The 19,614-nt window shown below is 39.5% G+C and overlaps 1 long non-coding RNA gene across 2 annotated transcripts; it reads right to left on the bottom strand.

Annotated features, from left to right (window-relative positions):
* Positions 1-12,200: 12,200 nt before the first annotated feature.
* On the bottom strand, positions 12,201-13,880 carry LOC126876619 (uncharacterized). Of its 2 annotated transcripts, none has more exons than XR_007694375.1 (4): positions 13,751-13,880; positions 12,895-12,977; positions 12,571-12,660; positions 12,201-12,470 (listed from the first exon to the last, which is right to left on the bottom strand). It is a non-coding gene; the product is annotated as an uncharacterized LOC126876619 (long non-coding RNA). The 2 variants fall into 2 exon arrangements; XR_007694376.1 differs by lacking the exon at positions 13,751-13,880 and adding an exon at positions 13,199-13,367.
* Between the last annotated feature and the right edge of the window lie 5,734 nt (positions 13,881-19,614).

Raw genomic sequence — 19,614 nt, forward strand, 5'->3', positions numbered from 1 at the left:
TATGCTCTGAGCGTCATGTTGTTTCTTAATAAAATTCTTTAGTCTCAATAATCAATTTTCTCTGTTCGTAAAGATGGTGGTTGTTTATTTTAAGAATTTTGTTCTTAATTCCAAATATTGCGGACATTCTTTTATTATGTATTAGTTGGTATCCAATCTTCTTGGATAGGACGTATTGCATATTCCATTTTTATTTGTTTTATATTTTATCCTGTTTCCTAGACTCACTGCACAATCACGTTTGTCTCTCTGCTAATCTAACTTGTACTATTATTCTTTTAGTTATTAACAATAATTTCATATCTAAGCAACTCACTTCAATTATGTTTTCTGAGTCGTTAGTATATTTATATACTTCACCGTTGATAATCCTGTAGATTATTCTATTCTCTCCGTTTATTACGCCCCAAGGCTTACTATAGGCCGTGTTCCTAACCGTCGCAAACAGATCGTCTTACATGACCGTCGAGATATACACAAAGTAGCGATAAACGCATAGTTGTCGTCAAGCAGCGAGTTCCAGAAACATCTATTCGCCTTCGGTGCGTTATTTTACCCGCATAAAGAAGCTGGTATACGTGATCATAGGCGCGAACGGTGGCGTGATCCGAGCGTAGTGGGTGTCGTCTTCCAGAAAAGACAACGAAAAGGATCGAAGAGTAATCGGTCCCTTCTGAAGAGTCAAACGTTATAAATTGCTTAGTCTAACGAATTCATTGAGAGATATCGCAAAGTCGGGTCGAATTCCTATAACATATCAACTGTATTTATCGCTAAATAATTTGTGACGTCTTTATTATTACATTCATTATTTTTAAATATACAAGCTATATTAACCTGTTAATACAGTGTTAAATTCATTGAACCACCCCTATTATCGTAACAGAAATCAGGGGATCGATCAGTTCGAGGCGTCGGTTATCTAATTGCAACGGGAATTTACTACTCCCGTTGACGTGCTTTCTCGCGATCGCGTCTCTCCGCGAATGCTCGAATAAACACGGATTGCTTTTTAACTAAACATATTCATACCCTGTTTTCTCAAAATCGAAAGCTTAAAACATCCGTTCTTACTGATGTTATTTCAATTATATTTATATCGCGTTATTTCAATTATCTCATATATTTTTTACTTTTTTCATGTAAAATCATCATTTTACCAATTGTACCATAATTATTAGGAAGCTCTGTTAGAATTTAATCTTGAAATTGAGATTAATAATCTGTGGAAGACACAATGTTTGTGTTGAAACAATATAATGTGATATTTATTAAACAATTATTACAGGAATTATAAGTGTGTGTGTTCTGGAATGTAGTCAGTTGGCTAGTTATTCACAGACTGACTGGCTTAGTGACCCATGGCCCTTGAAAAGGTTTTGAACCCCACTCTCTATGCAGTAATGAGTGTGAGCTGTGTGGGTGTCTGTGTGGCGTCACATGTGCCACAGAACCTTCTAGTAGCTTCTCGACGTGCCCATCGGGAATGTTCCATCCATATTCCTACGCTTCTTCCGCCGAATTCTCGAAAGAGCATGCACGTGCTAGCCGCCGTGGTACATCTCACGAACGCACGCTAATGAGGATATCGCTGAACAACGAAGGAAAGAATCCGTTCGATCAATCACCTCATCTGTATGCGATTAATATCGTTGTATTCCAACAAACTCTGAACAATAACTTAAACACGAAACTGTAATTTGTGTCTTTATAATTTGCAACGTTGTTAAAATTTTGTATCTCCCTTTGCAAATGCAAATAATTTAAATGAAAAAATACATGGTTTTTAAATCGTTTCTCTTATATTCGTAATAATAATTTCGTTCTACAGTGAATGCATTTATTATTCAACGACGTGATTTTCGGTTGTTTATTGGAAAGTTATAATGCTGCTGATCTATAGAATTAGTACTGACTGTTATAGTAATATGCACAGCGAGTCATTTGTAATAAATTGTAATTACTTGTAATGTATATCGATTGTAATTACTTGTAAACCACTCAATTCATAAATGCATACATATGTGGCGGCACTCGACAGCACAAATACGACAACTCGACACTAACTAATACCAGACAACGGCAGCGCAGTGGTTAGTGCCTCGAGTTACGAACGTTCGGGATCTGGGTTCTTAAATCCCGGCGACCGTAGTCCGATTTTTCTTCCACGATTCTTAAATGAAAAGAAAATACAGCAGTACCCTAGCAGCGACATCTACAGCCAGCAGCTACAATTATCATTTGTGTCTTTGTTCTCTCCTAAAGGCCGTCCAAGGGACTTGAGAATGCAAAGAAGAAGTGCTGCAAGAACATAACAAATATATTTACAAACCAAAACCAATTCATTACAACGCTCATCCTTCAATTACATCCTCCGTCGCGAAAATCCTCCGCTTCCTTTTTGTCAATCCATCTTGCCCATATGTGGTTCCATATCTGCTGAATCTTATATAGACAAACAACAACTTGAGTAAGCAAGGGGGATGGATGTAGAGCCGACAAATAAAGGAAAAGGAGAGAGAAGTGTTTCGTCCTTGAGTTTATCATATTGTGGTGGCCGGGGTATTCAACGCTATGTCCTCGATTCGCTCTAAGTACTCAGGTTCTAGACACCCTTGGAGGGCGGTAGATTTTTCTTCATCGCCCGCGATGCTCGCCGCCGCGAGCTATCTCTCTAGTAAGGAGAACCATAGCACTATCTTCTAGGGCATCGTCAAAGGCACGCGGACTACTTCACTGGTCGTAACTGTTTTATTCTTGTTTGACATATCGTTAGCGCGCCCGGAATCACGATCATTGAAATCTCATTAGCTCGATCACGTCGGGGTCACTTACACCTCACATATTTCAAATAAAATCTGCATAATTCTGAAGGAAACACAACTACATTTGGGTTATCTTGTTTTCACAGAAACCTGAGAATTGCTCAGAGTATTTTAATAAAATATTCAACTACTTTAAAACGCAAAAAATAGTTTATTATATGGAATATATAGAGTGGTTCACGCAATTGCTTCGGCATAATTGGAAAATTCGAAATGTGTAGCTTTAAAAATATTGCAGAGGAAAAATCGGATTCGTCGAGGACAACCTTCGTTCAGAAAGTAAGGGAAATTGGCATTGCTGCTAATTGGTCAATTTGTATATCGGTGGTTAGAAAAGGATGCTAGCCGCTCTTGAGAGAAAGTCTCTAGTGGGAGACGTCGTTCGTTAAAAAATAGGCGTTTCGACCGTTCGCGGAGAGACGCGATCGCGAGATAGCACGTCAACGACAGTTGTAAGTTCCCGTTACGATTAAATAATCGACGCCACGAACTGATCGATCCCCTTATTTCGATTATGATAATAAGGGTAGTTCAATGAAATTCCACAGAATTAACACAAATAAATTAATGTTTATTTCAACAACTTATTAACTAGAAAGATATAAATGGAACAAAAAAAATGTAACTGCGTTTTGGTTGATAAGTAATGCGCGACATACCACATGTGTTGACGGTTCGACTTCTCGAAAAGTTCTGAACGCCTTTCGATTTTTTTCGTTTTTTCTGGAAGGCGACCCCCACTACGTTCGGATCACGCCACATTCTTTTACGCGAGGTAAAATAACGGCCACGAGTCGACGTTTCTGGAAGTCGCCCTGCTTAATGAACCACGCGCTTGCCACTACAATGTTTGTTTGCCGGACAGACGCGACGATCCGTCTGCAACATTATAGTGGCGCGATCGACAGTTAAGAATATGACCTATGGTAAGCCGCACGGCGTAACAATAGGTTCCCCCTATTTTCCCGTAGTTGGGACAAAGACTGTTTGTCTGTTTGAAGGACTTTAGTTGACTAAATCTTAAGATTTATGACGGGCCCTCCAGCTAGCCGAACATGTACTGCGGAGACGCATCGACATCTGGCAATCGTCTTACTCGAAGAATAGGGTCTGCGTGTGGCGAGCCACCGGACAGAAACCGTTGGAATGTTTACTGTCGCGTGTCGCCACGAATATTTCTTTTAAGGAGAGCTATAGAATTACTCCATACCTTTGTTAGGCTAAGCGTTCATCCCTTGACCGCGGCTACGTTGGGCGACAGACTGTCACCTCGAGCCAAAGCTCACCGTCACTAATCTCGAACAATTACAATCGGATTGAATAACTACAATTGTTCAATTACAGACTCCGGTGTTCTTTCATCTCCGACATATATATATCTTTTACATTTGTAGTTGCGCACAGATTTTATTAAAGAAAAGTGTTAACAATGTGTTTTCATGATTTATTTCTCGCGCCTGACTTCCATTAATCCTTAATATTCCTGTCGCCGTGACGCGTGTAAATCTAACATGGCTGCTCATAAATGTCATCAGCAAAGTTATAGTGACGGGTCTTTAATTTTGTTTAATATCGAAGTAATTTTCCGTCTGCCGCTCGTTTTTCCTTATTCTACCGCAATTAGAACATTTATTTATTAATATTGCTTTAAAGTGACAAAAGTATTGTTCGTGTGAATATACGTATATATATATATATATATATACACACACACACACGTATTCATATGCATATTTCTCTTGGCAGTGTAGTATTCATACGAAATGAAATGTCAATTATTTATTTATCCTTTACCGGAATGTAGGCTAGTTTTAAGTATGTATCTTAGATTATCGATTTGATAGAATTCGCACACATATATATATTTCTGACAATGTAACCTTCATTTCTTTAATAATACAATATTGTATGTTTTATGTATTCGTTAAACTATTAGTTTTTGACTTCATGTATACTTATATTTCATAAATTGATAATATTGTATTTATTGCATAGTATTGGAAGCACTGTCTCTAATATTTACTAGGTTATTACATGTTCGGCATATATGTTTATACTTATATGTAACTGTCCAAATTGATTGATTGAAATATATTTATATATATATATATTCCTGGCGTTTCAATTATTTTCCCCTTTTGTTGTTATTCTTATTTCCTAGTTTATTTAGAATTGTGTGTATATGTATTTTGTTTATTGGTTGGATCCGTTAATCGCCCTCGTTTTGTTAATCCTTCCTTTCGTTTCGTAGTGCCGTGTGTTCCTTTGTGCATTCAAATCCTTATTCGCGTGTTTTGTATAGAATGGTTTTCTTGTTCTTGTTACGGCGCGTGCGGAGCGCGGGACGTGACACCCCCGCCCTTGGAGTTCAAATTTCCAAAGGAAATTTGACTGATGGTATCTCTGAGTTCGCTCAAGGCGGACGTAGATGTCGTTGGTAGTTGAGTGACTAGCGGTGTTATCGATATCCCTTGAGGTTGTGCTGTTTGATCATCGATATTTCGTCTTCTTTTGAGGTATCGTAGCGGGTGGGTGACTGAGCCGCATATTGCTCCTAATAAGGCGATTCCACATTCGTAAGTTTCACGTAACTGGTATCCGTGTGCGGCTATATCTATTATTGTTTTGATTAGTTTAAATATTGCGAGTATTCCAAATATTGCTGCACTGACAGTTCCAAATTCCATAAAACCAGTCCATAAGCTTGATACGGTATTTTTCGCTATTGTCGTTAATGTGTTTTGTCCATCATTCCCAGGATGTTTACTGTTCCAGGGACGATTGTTTTTCCTGTTGCTCCTCTGGCCAATGCGTTCAAGACTGCAGATTTTCTGCCGGGAACATGACGTGGTCCCGTAGTGCATCGAGGTCTTTTGGGTATATATTCCGCTCGTGGCCAACGACGATGGTGCTGAATATCGCCACGTTTGGCGCACGTCCGGGCGGAGTTCCTGTGGTGCGATTCCTTTGCCAAACGGGTAGTTCCGAGTAGCATTTTGCTGTATGTCGTACCTTTACTTGTACCGGAATGCATTTGACTATATGGACCGCTTCTCCTGCGATCGAAGCCATGTGTCCTGGGTTTTGGTTGTGGTGTATGCAAATTCGTCGGGCGGTAAGTTTGCCAAGCTTAAAGCGTTCTCTATTAGTTTCTTCTGTGTGGTGTATATTTGTGTCAGTGTATCATGGTATAATGTTTTCATTTCTCGAGTTTATCAGAAATAGGAATAACCTTTTATAGAAAAAGAAAATTTTATATTTATATATATTTGTTAAGGAAATTCGAGGAAATGGGAATACAAATTATTGCCTACATTTCCCACACAACAGTTATACATCTATATTACTCTCTGAAGAACGTCTTGCACGCACGCTGGTCGCCAACCGACTATCCTAGATTCTTCTAACATCTGGCAACAGTCTTTTGTCTCCACTAAGCCTTGACGCCCTCTGGCCCTTACACACACACTCTCATGTACAGTGTAAATGTATCACTTCCCTAACAACAACAATCGTCTTTTTCTGTCCGATTAACATCTGTATCATCCATTCCTTGTAAATATATTATATCACGATATTACATATATATATTATTTATTTTTTTTTATATATATAATTTTCGTTTGGATCTGTTCCTTTGTACGAATACTGTATCCCTGTATATAATATAATATATATAATATGTTATAATTATGTTAGTTGTTATTTATTATATATATTTTCCTTAACTCTCTCCCCCTTTTCCTTGTTTTTTTTTTTTATTAGTACCTAACATTGCTATTATGATGCTGTATTGTATTGCATTGGCTGTTATTTGTATGTGCGCGCGACGAATTTTTCAACATGGTCGCTCGCGTGTCTCTTTAGTATGGCGTTGGTTTAATGTCAACAGTAACGTGTTGTTGAAATAACTAATTAATTGTTAATCACTATAATTTTATTTAGTAGTGTTTTGTAATATTGTTTTGTGTTTCATGATATTGTGTGTGTCAATACCGTGTGCTACTTTAATGTGATAGCATGGATTGTATTGTTACCGAATTTCAATAGTCATTGTTTTGATTATACGTGACTTGCATTTATGTAAGTCTCGTTTAATTTAGTTAATGTTTTGTGTATTGTGTTACCAGTTATTTCGTGTAGCATAACTTTATTCCTTCGCACCGAGGTCAGTTATGTCTTGTCGTTAATATTTAGTTAGTCTATCTTGATTAATATATATATTTAACAAATATTTAAGAAACAATGGCGAGTGTAGTGGAATCGTTGGACGAAGAAATGGTTTTGACATTGTCGGAAAAGCTTAAAGCATGGGATGCGAACTTTCGCGATATGAGTGCAAAACTCGCCGAATTACAAAGCGGCTTATTCGAACTTAAAACAAAACAAGAAACTAAAACACCCGTATCGCCGCCGACAACGCAACAAGAGACGGTCCAGCCGAGTGGACATACCCAGCCAATTAAGCTAAAAGATGCGATCGAATCGGTGCCAGTGTTTGACGGATATCGACCATCGGTATTCCACTTTTTAAGAGCTTGTGAGCGCGCGCGAAATATGATTTCCAGATATCAAGAACCTCAATTGGTAAAATTGTTAGTAAATAAGCTCCGTGGACACGCGCTCCTCGCCATCGAAGACACAGAATTAATGAGTCTAAACGATTTCGGAAACAAATTAAAGGATCTATTCGGCCCAAAGAAATCTCTTAACTAATATAAAGGGGAATTAGGAACGATATTTCAACGACCCGTTGAAGACATATTAGATTATATGGATCGCGTTAGAAATCTTAGATTGGCAATAATGGACGGAGAAAGAGGCGACTACGGCATCATATCCCCCGATATCCAAGATACTATAGATTGGGAAACGAAAGAAGCTTTCGTTAAAGGACTTCCGAACGAGGTATATGTGCGAGTAAAAATAGCAGGGTACCATACTTTAGAAGATGCGTATCGTCAAGCCGTCAAAGCAACACACGAATTGAAACAAATAACCGATAGAACGCGACCCCAACGACCGACACCCTCGAACTATTACAGACGCGACAACGCACATCCTTCAAACACTAACAACAATATCAGGAACAACCGCCAAGATCGAAGATCGCTACCTCCATCGCAGAATTTTTTGAATTCTACAAGACAAAATATCACGTGTAACTATTGCAAAAAACCCGGGCATCTAGTGAAAGACTGTTACAAATTTAAAGCCCGAGTAGATGCCGGATTAGTCGTACCCTATGCTTCGAGACCATCGGGAAACCAAACACGTCCTTCGGGAGAATGGGGCGAGCCACGAAGGAACGATACGCTGAATCGCCCAAGAGTACAGGCGGCAACCAGGCGACCGGCGCCGACGGCAACAAACAGAACAAGGACAGCCACCCCCGCGAGATCGACTCCACCACCCATAACGAGAGACAGAGCGAACGCAATGCCGACCATAAGATCGAACGAACAACCACTAAATATTGTGGGGGAGTCATCCCACAACCAAACGAGGTCACAGACAGAGAATCCAGAATCTCAAGGCAAAAGGAAAAGAGTGAAGCACAAGCAACCGGCGAAGGAAAATCATCAGGAGTTGAATTCAGATTCGGAAGGCGACCTCTCCGAATTATTTCAATAAAATTTAACGATTCCCCAACGACCCCAACTGCACGAATAGTTTTCCCAGATCTAAAGACTAAGACGAGTTTATTATTAGACTCTGGATCGGAAATCAACATTATCAAGAAACCTGCTTTACTCGATTCAGCCATCATCGACGAAAAGGAATCAATCGAAGTGCGAGGAATTACGGCAACGAGCCTGGTCTCTCTAGGGCAGACGGTAATACAGGTTGCGGGCCATCCGGTTGGTTTTCATCATAGTCGATGATTCATTGCTAATCGATCAAGACGGAATCCTAGGATCCGAATTTTTTGCAGGTTGTAAGGCTCGTTTAGATTATGAGGGAAAACATATCAGATGGGGAAATATTTATATTCCCTTCGATAGTAAAGAAAAAATAATTATACCGAAGCGAAGTTCAATAACGTGTTCAGTTAATATCGCTAATCCAGAGATAAAAGAGGGATTTATTCCAAGAATCGAGCCGAACAAGGGAATCTATTTTGGTAATGCAGTTGTGAGGAATCATAAAGGAAAAGGTTACATAAGAGTAATAAATACTACTTCGAGAGATTACGTATTTACAACACCAACGATGGTAATTAAAGAATTTGATAATCCCCCCCGCCCCCCACCCCGCTTCCTAGGACAGCGTGCAATACAGTTCTAAGATCGGAGGAAAGTAGATACGATAAAATAAATGAGTTACTACGACTCGAACATTTGAACGAAGAAGAAAAGGAAAATGCTAAAAAATTGATTCGTAATAATCAAGATAGGTTTCATATTCCAGGAGATACATTGGAAGCAACCGAAGTTCTGGAACATAGGATAATTACAACGGATAATATACCCATCAATACTAAACAGTATCGATATCCACCAATACATCGAGAAGAAATAAATCGACAGGTCCAAGAACTACTAGATACGGACGTAGTGGAACCATCAATATCTCCATATAACTCCCCGTTATGGATTGTGCTCAAAAACCCGATTCGCAAGGAAATAAGCGCTGGAGATTAGTCATCGATTATAGAAAATTGAACGATAAAACGATTGGCGATGCCTTCCCACTACCCAACATTACAGAAATATTGGATCAATTAGGAAGTGCAAAATATTTTTCCACGTTTGACTTGGCATCGGGCTTTCACCAGATCCGTATGTCACAGGAAGATGCCCACAAAACTGCATTTTCGACACCATACGGGCATTTTCAATTCAAAAGAATGCCCTTTGGATTAAAAGATGCCCCAGCAACATTTCAACGTTTGATGAATTCAATATTATCTGGTCTGCAAGGAATAGAACTATTCGTCTATCTGGATGACATAGTGATTTATTCCACGTCTCTCCAAGAACGCGAAATTAAATTTAATAAATTAATGGAAAGACTGAGGAAAGCTAAATTACGATTACAACCTGATAAGTGCGAATTTTTACGACACGAGGTGAATTATTTAGGACATATAATTAGTGAGATGGCGTGAAACCCGACCCAAAGAAAGTCGAAGCCGTATCAAAATTTCCACGACCAAAGAGGGCGAAAAATATCAAACGATTTCTGGGACTAGCAGGATATTACAGAAGATTTATACCCGATTTCCCCAAGGTCGCGAAACCATTGACACAACTATTAAAGAAAGACACTCCCTTTAAATGGACAGAAAATCAAGAAAACGCATTCAATAATTTAAAGACAGCGTTAGTGACGAAACCCATCCTGCAATATCCAGACTTTTCTAAACCCTTTAACCTTACTACAGACGCATCAGGATATGCAATAAGCGGTGTACTGAGTCAAGGGCCAATCGGAAAGGATTTGCCGATTGCGTATGCCTCAAGGCTATTAAATCCCGCCGAACGAAACTACTCTACCATAGAAAAGGAGTGTCTGGCAATTGTTTACAGCGCAATGCACTTCCGACCATATCTTTACGGAAGAAAGTTTACCATCGTAACCGATCATAAACCTTTAGCGTGGATGCATTCTATCAAAGATCCTACTTCAAGAATTTGGAAATGGAAATTAAAGTTATCGGACTTCGAATTTGATATTGTATACAAAGAAGGCAGGGCGAACGCAAACGCAGACGCATTATCTAGGAACCCTCCGGAAGTTTGTTTACCAATCAGAAAGAGAGAGGAAGTCTCACCGATTCGCTATTCTGTCTCAAAAAGATTCGAAATAGATACGTCAACCGAAGACTCTCCCATATTCGAAGCTAAACCACACGTCTTGCCTCAATCCAGTGATTCTAAAAATCAAGGAAAGGGTTTTACCCGAAAACATTTTACAATAGAAGAAACCCCCATAAAATATTTAGACCAAGCATTAGCAGAAATCGATGTAAGTACAGATAGAGAAATAACCAATCGAGAAAAAGAAGGCACGGATACAACAAGCGAAAAAGAGACCTCCACTGTAATTCCAGAACTAATTCAACAACGAGAAAAGGACACGAGACCTACGATAATTGCGGAACTAAGAATTTCAGAAACCCGAGACTCAATTGCGAGAGTAAATGACCATAAAGTAGTATTTATAGATATACATGGCAATCCGATAGATAAAGGAGCCTTAGAAATGAAGGAAGGGAAAATTACCTCGTTATGAAGATTTAATGTTAGAAAAAGCAAGATTGAATTACGATTCTGGAAAATACATTGTATTCCTACCGATAAAGGAAAATAGAAATATTCCAATAACACCAGAAAATTTATTAAACTCGCTAAGATCTCTATTAGACGCAGTAAATGAAAAACAGTTAACTTCGTTCAGCATTAGCAAAGGAAACTTGGAGGAAATACCCTGGCGATATACAATCAGAAAATTAAAGGAAATATTTATGGAAAAAACCTTAACCATCACCATTTGCACTGGGGAAGTAATTACCCCATCTGTGGAAGCGCGGAACAACATAATACGAGAAAAACATGAATCAAGCGTAGCAGGACACAAAGGAATAACAAAAACTTATCAAAGAATACGACAACATTACTATTGGGAAAATATGAAAAAGGAAATTCAAGATTACGTAAGAACATGTAAGGAATGTCAATTGAAGAAACTCACAAGAATAAAAGCAAAGCAACCAATGGTACTTACAGACACACCAGGTAAAGCGTTCGATAAGGTTAGTATGGATATTATAGGTCCATTACCAAAAACCCAAAAGGGAAACGAATATATATTAACTATCCAAGACTTATTAACAAAATACTCAATTGGGATTCCACTAGGAGGAATCTCTTCAGCCTCTCGGCCTATCTTAGCGGACGTTTTTTGTAAAGCGATTTATTTGTCGTTTCGGGTCACCGAGAGCTATTCTCACTGATCAAGGAACGAACTTTACATCCTCACTAATGAAGAAAGTAGCAAAGAGATTCCGCATCAAACAATATACCACGATGGCATATCATCCACAAAGTAACGGTTCAATCGAAAGATCTCACCACGTGCTGATAGAAATTCCAAAAATTGGGACGAATGGGTAGAATTAGCTATGTTTTCCTATAATACCTCTGTACACGAAGGAACGAAATTCTCCCCGCACGAATTAGTTTTTGGACATCTAGCCAGAGAACCTACTGGTGAAGTAATAATCGAAGAGAACATGGAACCAACTTACGCAGAATATCTCGAAGATCTGTTCGATAAAATTAACACCGTACAACGAATGGCGAGAGAAAATTTGATAAAATCCAAACTAAGATCAAAAGAATATTACGACCGACGAATCAACCCCCAAGATTTTAAAATAGGAGATTCGATATATTTACTAAAAGAACCCAGTAAAGGAAAATTCTCCGATCAATATACTGGACCATACAAAGTGCTAGAAATCTTGCAGAACCAAAACGTCAAGATCGAAGTAAAAGGGATTCCGCGAACGGTGCATTTAAACAAGTTAAAACTAGCGCATAATCGAAATAAGCAATGAATAAAGCGATTTCAGTGGGCAACGTAGTGCGGTAGTATATGTTATAGTGCTGTTTGTCGAATAATACAGATATCGAACACCTAAAAGGAAAAAGGAAAATTATTATACGTGTTTCAATTATTGCTTAAATATAAAACGTGTTAACTTAATGAACAATTAACTAGTGAAAGTGAAAATTACCTTGTGAACAAGTGATCAACATACAAGAAAGTGTACGTGCAAGTATAGGTTATGGATCGTTGTTCGTGGAACACAATGTATGACAGCTGCCTAAAATAAGTGAATAAATTAGTTTCAATTGTCTCAGTGCAAAATACAAGGTTACTAAATGTTATAACTATATTATGGATAAATCAAAAGGAGGTGTAACACTGTCCGTCGAATAATACAGATAGCGAAAACCTAAAAAGAAAAAGGGAAAATTATTATGTGTACTCCAATTATTGTTTGAATATACAACGTGTCGATTCAATAAATAATTAAAAGAGGGGAAGTGAAAGTTACCTTGTAAACAAGTAATCATCAAACAAGAAGGTCTACATGCAAAATAGGTTATGGCTCCCTGCTTGCGGAACACCATGTACCAGCTGAAAACAAACGAACGAATTGACTTCAATTGCCTTAATGCAAAGAGCAGCATCGCTAAATGTTATAACGGTGCTGTGGAGGCGTGGCAGTGTTCGTCGAATGACACAGATAGCGGAAACTTGGAAAAAGAAAAGAAGTTTATTACGAGTGTTCCAATTACTGTTTGAATGTAAAACGTGTTAGTTCAACGAACAACGAAAACAGTGAAAGTGCAACTTACCTCGTGAACAATCAATCACCATACAAGGAAGTGTACATGCATGGATTTCGCAGATTAACAAGAAGAAATAAAATAGCTGATAAATATAGAAAGTGGTTAGAAAATAATTAAGATAGATTAATTGAGAGTTAGTAATAAATATAACCGGAGTAAAAGGATATTTTATTGTGTATTAATCTACGTAGTATTGTTATATTATTATATCTAACATGTAGAAGTGGATTTTGTACGCATATATGTATATAGTTACAATCCAAGTAGTATTCATAATATTTATTTTCACTGATACAAGTACGTAAAACCTAAAATAAAACAAAGGTTTTAACAATAAAAAAAAAAAAACAAAAAAAGGGGGAAGAAGAAAAAAAAGAAGAAAAAAAAGGAAAGAAAAAAATATAATATATATAAATATAAAATTTTCTTTTTCTATAAAAGGTTATTCCTATTTCTGATAAACTCGAGAAACGAAAACATTATACCATGATACACTGACACAAAGATACACCACACAGAAGAAACTAATAGAGAACGCTTTAAGCTTGGCAAACTTACCGCCCGACGAATTTGCATACACCATAACCAAAACCCAGGACACATGGCTTTGATTGTTATTTAATAAGGTTTTGGGTTTATAAAATAACGATTCACTTAGATTCGTTTTCTCCAATATATTTCAGTCTTATAACACAGGAATCTCCAAGTCAATAGAACAACGTGGTCGACTTCTAAGACAAAAGAGCGTCGTTAGAAGTCGTACCAACTTAGCTTGTAGTAAGCAGCGATCATACCAACTTAACATTTCTCAACACCCCCCTTTGATCGCTAGTTTCTACAAGCCCCATAGCTTTGGTAAATTACTGGGTCTTAATCCTATTTAGGCCTTTGGTGAGAATGTCAGCCACATTCTCAGGACTAGGTACATAAGTATAATCTAGTATCCCCCTCGATACGCAGTTCTTAACGTAAAAGTAGCGCATTTGGACGTGCTTAGAACTCTCAGCAACTATTTCGTCCTTTGACCATGAAATAGTTCCGATATTATCGCAGAATATCTTGCAGGGGCGAGGGCAATATGACAGTTGACCCAATTCCTTTAACAGTAAAGAAATCCACACTGTTTCCCTTGCTGCTTCCTGCATTGCCACAAATTCCGCTTCGCACGTCGATTGAGCTATAATCGGTTGTTTTTTGGATAGCCAGGATATCGCACCACCAGCGAGTATGAACACATACCCGCTCCTGGATTTCCTGTCTACCGTACAACCCGCAAAATCCGAGTCGCACAACACCTTCAGAGGTTGCCCGGTCCTTTGGTATACTAACTTCAAGTCTTTGGTCTTTAGTAAATATCTGAATACCCGCTTCGCTGCTTTCCAATCGGATACAGTCGGATTCGCGCATCTTTGGCTTAGTTTCCCTATTGCACACGCAACATCAGGACGACTTACAGTAGCTACATACATTATGTGCCCCACAGCTTGTTCATATAATTTACTGTCGAGAGGCTCATCACGTTCAATATCAAAACCAGCCTCGCATTCTCTAGCTAGCGGTGTCGACACTCCCACCACCCCAACCTCACGAGTAATGTCAAACAGATCCAGCATTTGACCTATCTGTACAGATTGATCGAATACTACAGTGGTGCTGTTTGGCTTACTCAGGTGGATGGACAGAAATTGAGTGTCTACGCCTAGCATTCTAACATCTAATTTGTCCTTAATCCTAGTTTTGAATATCTCAATCCACTCAAATCCTCGTCCCAAACACGAGGATGTCGTCCACATACACAGCTATAATAAATTTTTTAGACGCATCCACATACACACATGGACCACTCACGCATGGGTTCAGACTCATACCTCTTAAAATGCTATTGATGTGTCTAAACCACATTCTTCCAGCTTGCTTCAGTCCATACAGGCTCTTTTTGAGCTTACACACAAATTTAGTTCTGTCTTTACCTGGGGAACTCTAAAGAGTTCTGGTTGCTCCATGTATATATCCTCATCCAGAGGGCTGTTGAGATACGCACATTCCACATCGATGTGCTCGTAAACCCACTCATTTTCCGCACATAGAGCAAGCAGAATTCTTAGAGTTCTGCGTTTTACTATTGGACTAAAGGTTTCTGAATAATCTACTCCAGGCCTCTGCCAGAATCCCCGAGCTACTAGCCTAGCCTTATACCTATCAGGGTCTCTCTTTATCACAAGCACCCACATACAGTCTATAACGTTTTTATTTAACGGTCTTTGCACAATGTCCCACACATCTTTACTTTTTAGATTGTCTAGTTCCTTCCTTATTGCATCAGTCCATTTTTGAGCGTCTGGCCCCCTCAGGGCTTCATACACATTCACAGGTACACACACGTTTTGAGCTTTACAAACAGTCGCAGTGTGAGCACAACAATCACATATTCTTGGTTTGTGTAGTCTTGCCGACTTCCTCGGCACAAACGGTACACTCACAGTATTCACTGGATTGTCCTCACACGTTAAACTGTCCATAAAGTAGTCGGTTTCCCCTTCGTCGTTTTCTCCGTCACTCTGTGTCTCGACGTCAGTTTGACCGGCTTCTCCCCTATGTTCAAAGGTTTCTACATCCCATATCCATTCCGAGGACTTATCCTTTATATGGTTCGTTTCCGCCTTAGCGCTCTTGTAGGGAAACGTGTTCTCCTCGAACCTGACATGACAGGATATTATCACCTTTTGGATCTTCGGTAGGTAAATTCTATAACCTTCGACCTGTCTGTCATATCCCACAAATATCCCCTCATCCGCTCTGCTCTCGAATTTTCCTCCGCTTGGACTCTTTAGATACCAGACTCTGCATCCAAACACTCTCAGTCTGTTTATCTCCCCTTGGAGGTCACATCCCTTACCCTTCCATAATTCCAGTGGGATCTTGTCTCCGATGGCAGCGGATGGGCATAGGTTTCTTATGTGGCATGCCGTGTTCACAGCCTCCCCCCACAGATAGTCAGGGAGTCCAGATTGGATGAGTAAACATCTGGACATCTCGACCAGGGTTCTGCTCGCTCGTTCGGAGACCCCATTTTATTCAGGGTTTCTAGGAACAGTTTTCCTGTGTAAGATGCCTTTCTCCTTCAGGTAGTTCTCGAAGTTTTCTCCTGTGTACTCACCCCCGTTATCTGTTTGAAGGGCACTTATCTTGGATTGGTGTAAAGCCTCCACCTCCGCCTGGTACTCCTTGAAGCACTTGAGTACTTCATTCTTCCTACTGATGATTCTGACGTGCATGAAACGAGAAAAATCATCTATGAACGTTACGAAATAATTACCTCCGCCCAGCGACTTGCATTGCGTTCTGCCACTAATATCGCTGTGAACTATTTCTAAAGGACGTTGACACATGTGGTGGGCTGTCTTCGGAAATGGTACTTTTGTCATTTTCCCTTTCACGCAGACCCCGCATGGTTCCTCATGTATCCTAGAGCCCTCCTTCACGTCCCTCACAGGGATCTTTCTCATCGCGTCCCCATGTAGATGACCTAACCTCTCATGCCATGACACGATACCTTTGTACGCCTTAGCTTCAATAACCTCGGCGTGGTCGTCATCATTTCCAGGTTCTTCTTGATCGTTCTCCATGGAAACGTTTGCTACATGCCTCTCAGGTGGTATTGTCTCTAGGTAGTACACGTTGTCTCCTACCTTTGAGTTAAATACCACATCCCCATCATCATGTGTGCCGACGGCCTCATCCTTCGTACACACTGTGGTGACGCCTTTCACTGCCAATTGCCTGATCGAGATTAGATTTACATCTAATTCAGGCACCCACAGGGCGTTCGACAAGGATAGACTCCACCCGCCACAGGCTTTGGTCATCTTCACGACGATCGTGCCTTTTCCCTTGACTTCCAGGTACCCCTTACCAATCCGGATCTGTCCAGTCGCAGGCACGAAGTCCACGAACCGATACCTATCCGGGGTCATATGGTTTGAGGCTCCCGAGTCAAGATAGCTGATCCTGTCCCTTTCCACGTGGTTGATAGATGATAAAGCCAGTGTGGAGATAAGTCCCTTGGATCTCGGTTTATCTTCCGATCCTTTCTCCACTTTGTTTTCTGGGTCTTTCTCTTCCTTGTCTTCTTTTCCCTCATGGCAGTTGCACGATATGTGGCCTCGTTTTCCACATTTATAGCATTTTTTACCCTTTGGGTTTTTGTGCTCTTTCTTAGCGCCATCTTGATTTTGTTGGGGCTTGGTCTTCGATTGTTTGCAAGCCGCCATTGCACTGTTCTTCTCGGAGGGACCCATGGCCGCTTCCATTCTTCTTTCCTCAAGTAGGAGATCGGATTTCACGACCCTCGAGGTTAGATTCTTATCGAGTCTTACCGTCCTAAGATATGTCGTGTAGTTTGGGTCCGCCACGAGGCCGGCTAAGATGAAACACGCCATCATGTGGTCTTCGATTCTTAAACCTGCGTTGGAAATTTTTTCGCACAGATCGTATATCTTTCCGCAGTATTTTGCGACGTCCATATCGGGGTTTTTTCTATGGTACCCAGTTCCCGTATGCATAGGACAGTGTCCATCGACGTGGACCTTCCATGGACGTCCTCTAGCGCCTTCCAACAATCCCTCGCTGTCTTCAAGGATTTAATTTCTCCGATATATTCGGGGCGAATATGTCGGAAAAGATATGCACGTGCCATGTTATCCTTCCTCATGCATTCTGGGTCCAGCCTTTGCGCTTCTGTAAATCCTGGTTCTATTGCCTCCCAGCAACCCAGGAAAATTAGCGAGGCTTCCGTCATTGTCTTCCAATACTCGTAATTCCCCTTTCTTAGGACCGGCTTCATATCGCTGTCCACATCACTTTGTCGTGATCGGCCATGGCGTGGTCTCTTCTCGGATTGTCTTAGAAAACACAAAAAACTCAAAAAAATAATACCGTTTTTCCCCGCAGTTTACTGCTCTGGGCCCATAACCTGTTATTTAATAAGGTTTTGGGTTTATAAAATAACGATTCACTTAGATTCGTTTTCTCCAATATATTTCTGTCTTATAACACGTCTTACCACACAGGAATCTCCAAGTCAATAGAACAACGTGGTCGACTTCTAAGACAAAAGAGCGTCGTTAGAAGTCGTACCAACTTAGCTTGTAGTAAGCAGCGATCATACCAACTTAACATTTCTCAACACTCCCCTTTGATCGCTAGTTTCTACAAGCCCCATAGCTTTGGTAAATTGCTGAGTCTTAATCCTATTTAGGCCTTTGGTGAGAATGTCAGCCACATTCTCAGGACTAGGTACACAAGGAATACATAGGTACATACTAGGTTTTATGGAATTTGGAACTGTCAGTGCAGCAATATTTGGAATACTCGCAATATTTAAACTAATCAAAACAATAATAGATATAGCCGCACACGGATACCAGTTACGTGAAACTTACGAATGTGGAATCGCCTTATTAGGAGCAATATGCGGCTCAGTCACCCACCCGCTACGATACCTCAAAAGAAGACGAAATATCGATGATCAAACAGCACAACCTCAAGGGATATCGATAACACCGCTAGTCACTCAACTACCAACGACATCTACGTCCGCCTTGAGCGAACTCAGAGATACCATCAGTCAAATTTCCTTTGGAAATTTGAACTCCAAGGGCGGGGGTGTCACGTCCCGCGCTCCGCACGCGCCGTAACAAGAACAAGAAAACCATTCTATACAAAACACGCGAATAAGGATTTGAATGCACAAAGGAACACACGGCACTACGAAACGAAAGGAAGGATTAACAAAACGAGGGCGATTAACGGATCCAACCAATAAACAAAATACATATACACACAATTCTAAATAAACTAGGAAATAAGAATAACAACAAAAGGGGAAAATAATTGAAACGCCAGGAATATATATATATATAAATATATTTCAATCAATCAATTTGGACAGTTACATATAAGTATAAACATATATGCCGAACATGTAATAACCTAGTAAATATTAGAGACAGTGCTTCCAATACTATGCAATAAATACAATATTATCAATTTATGAAATATAAGTATACATGAAGTCAAAAACTAATAGTTTAACGAATACATAAAACATACAATATTGTATTATTAAAGAAATGAAGGTTACATTGTCAGAAATATATATATGTGTGCGAATTCTATCAAATCGATAATCTAAGATACATACTTAAAACTAGCCTACATTCCGGTAAAGGATAAATAAATAATTGACATTTCATTTCGTATGAATACTACACTGCCAAGAGAAATATGCATATGAATACGTGTGTGTGTGTATATATATATATATATATATATATATATACGTATATTCACACGAACAATACTTTTGTCACTTTAAAGCAATATTAATAAATAAATGTTCTAATTGCGGTAGAATAAGGAAA

The sequence above is a fragment of the Bombus huntii genome, unplaced genomic scaffold (assembly GCF_024542735.1).
Source record: "Bombus huntii isolate Logan2020A unplaced genomic scaffold, iyBomHunt1.1 ctg00000086.1, whole genome shotgun sequence".
Taxonomy (NCBI): Eukaryota; Metazoa; Arthropoda; class Insecta; order Hymenoptera; family Apidae; genus Bombus; species Bombus huntii.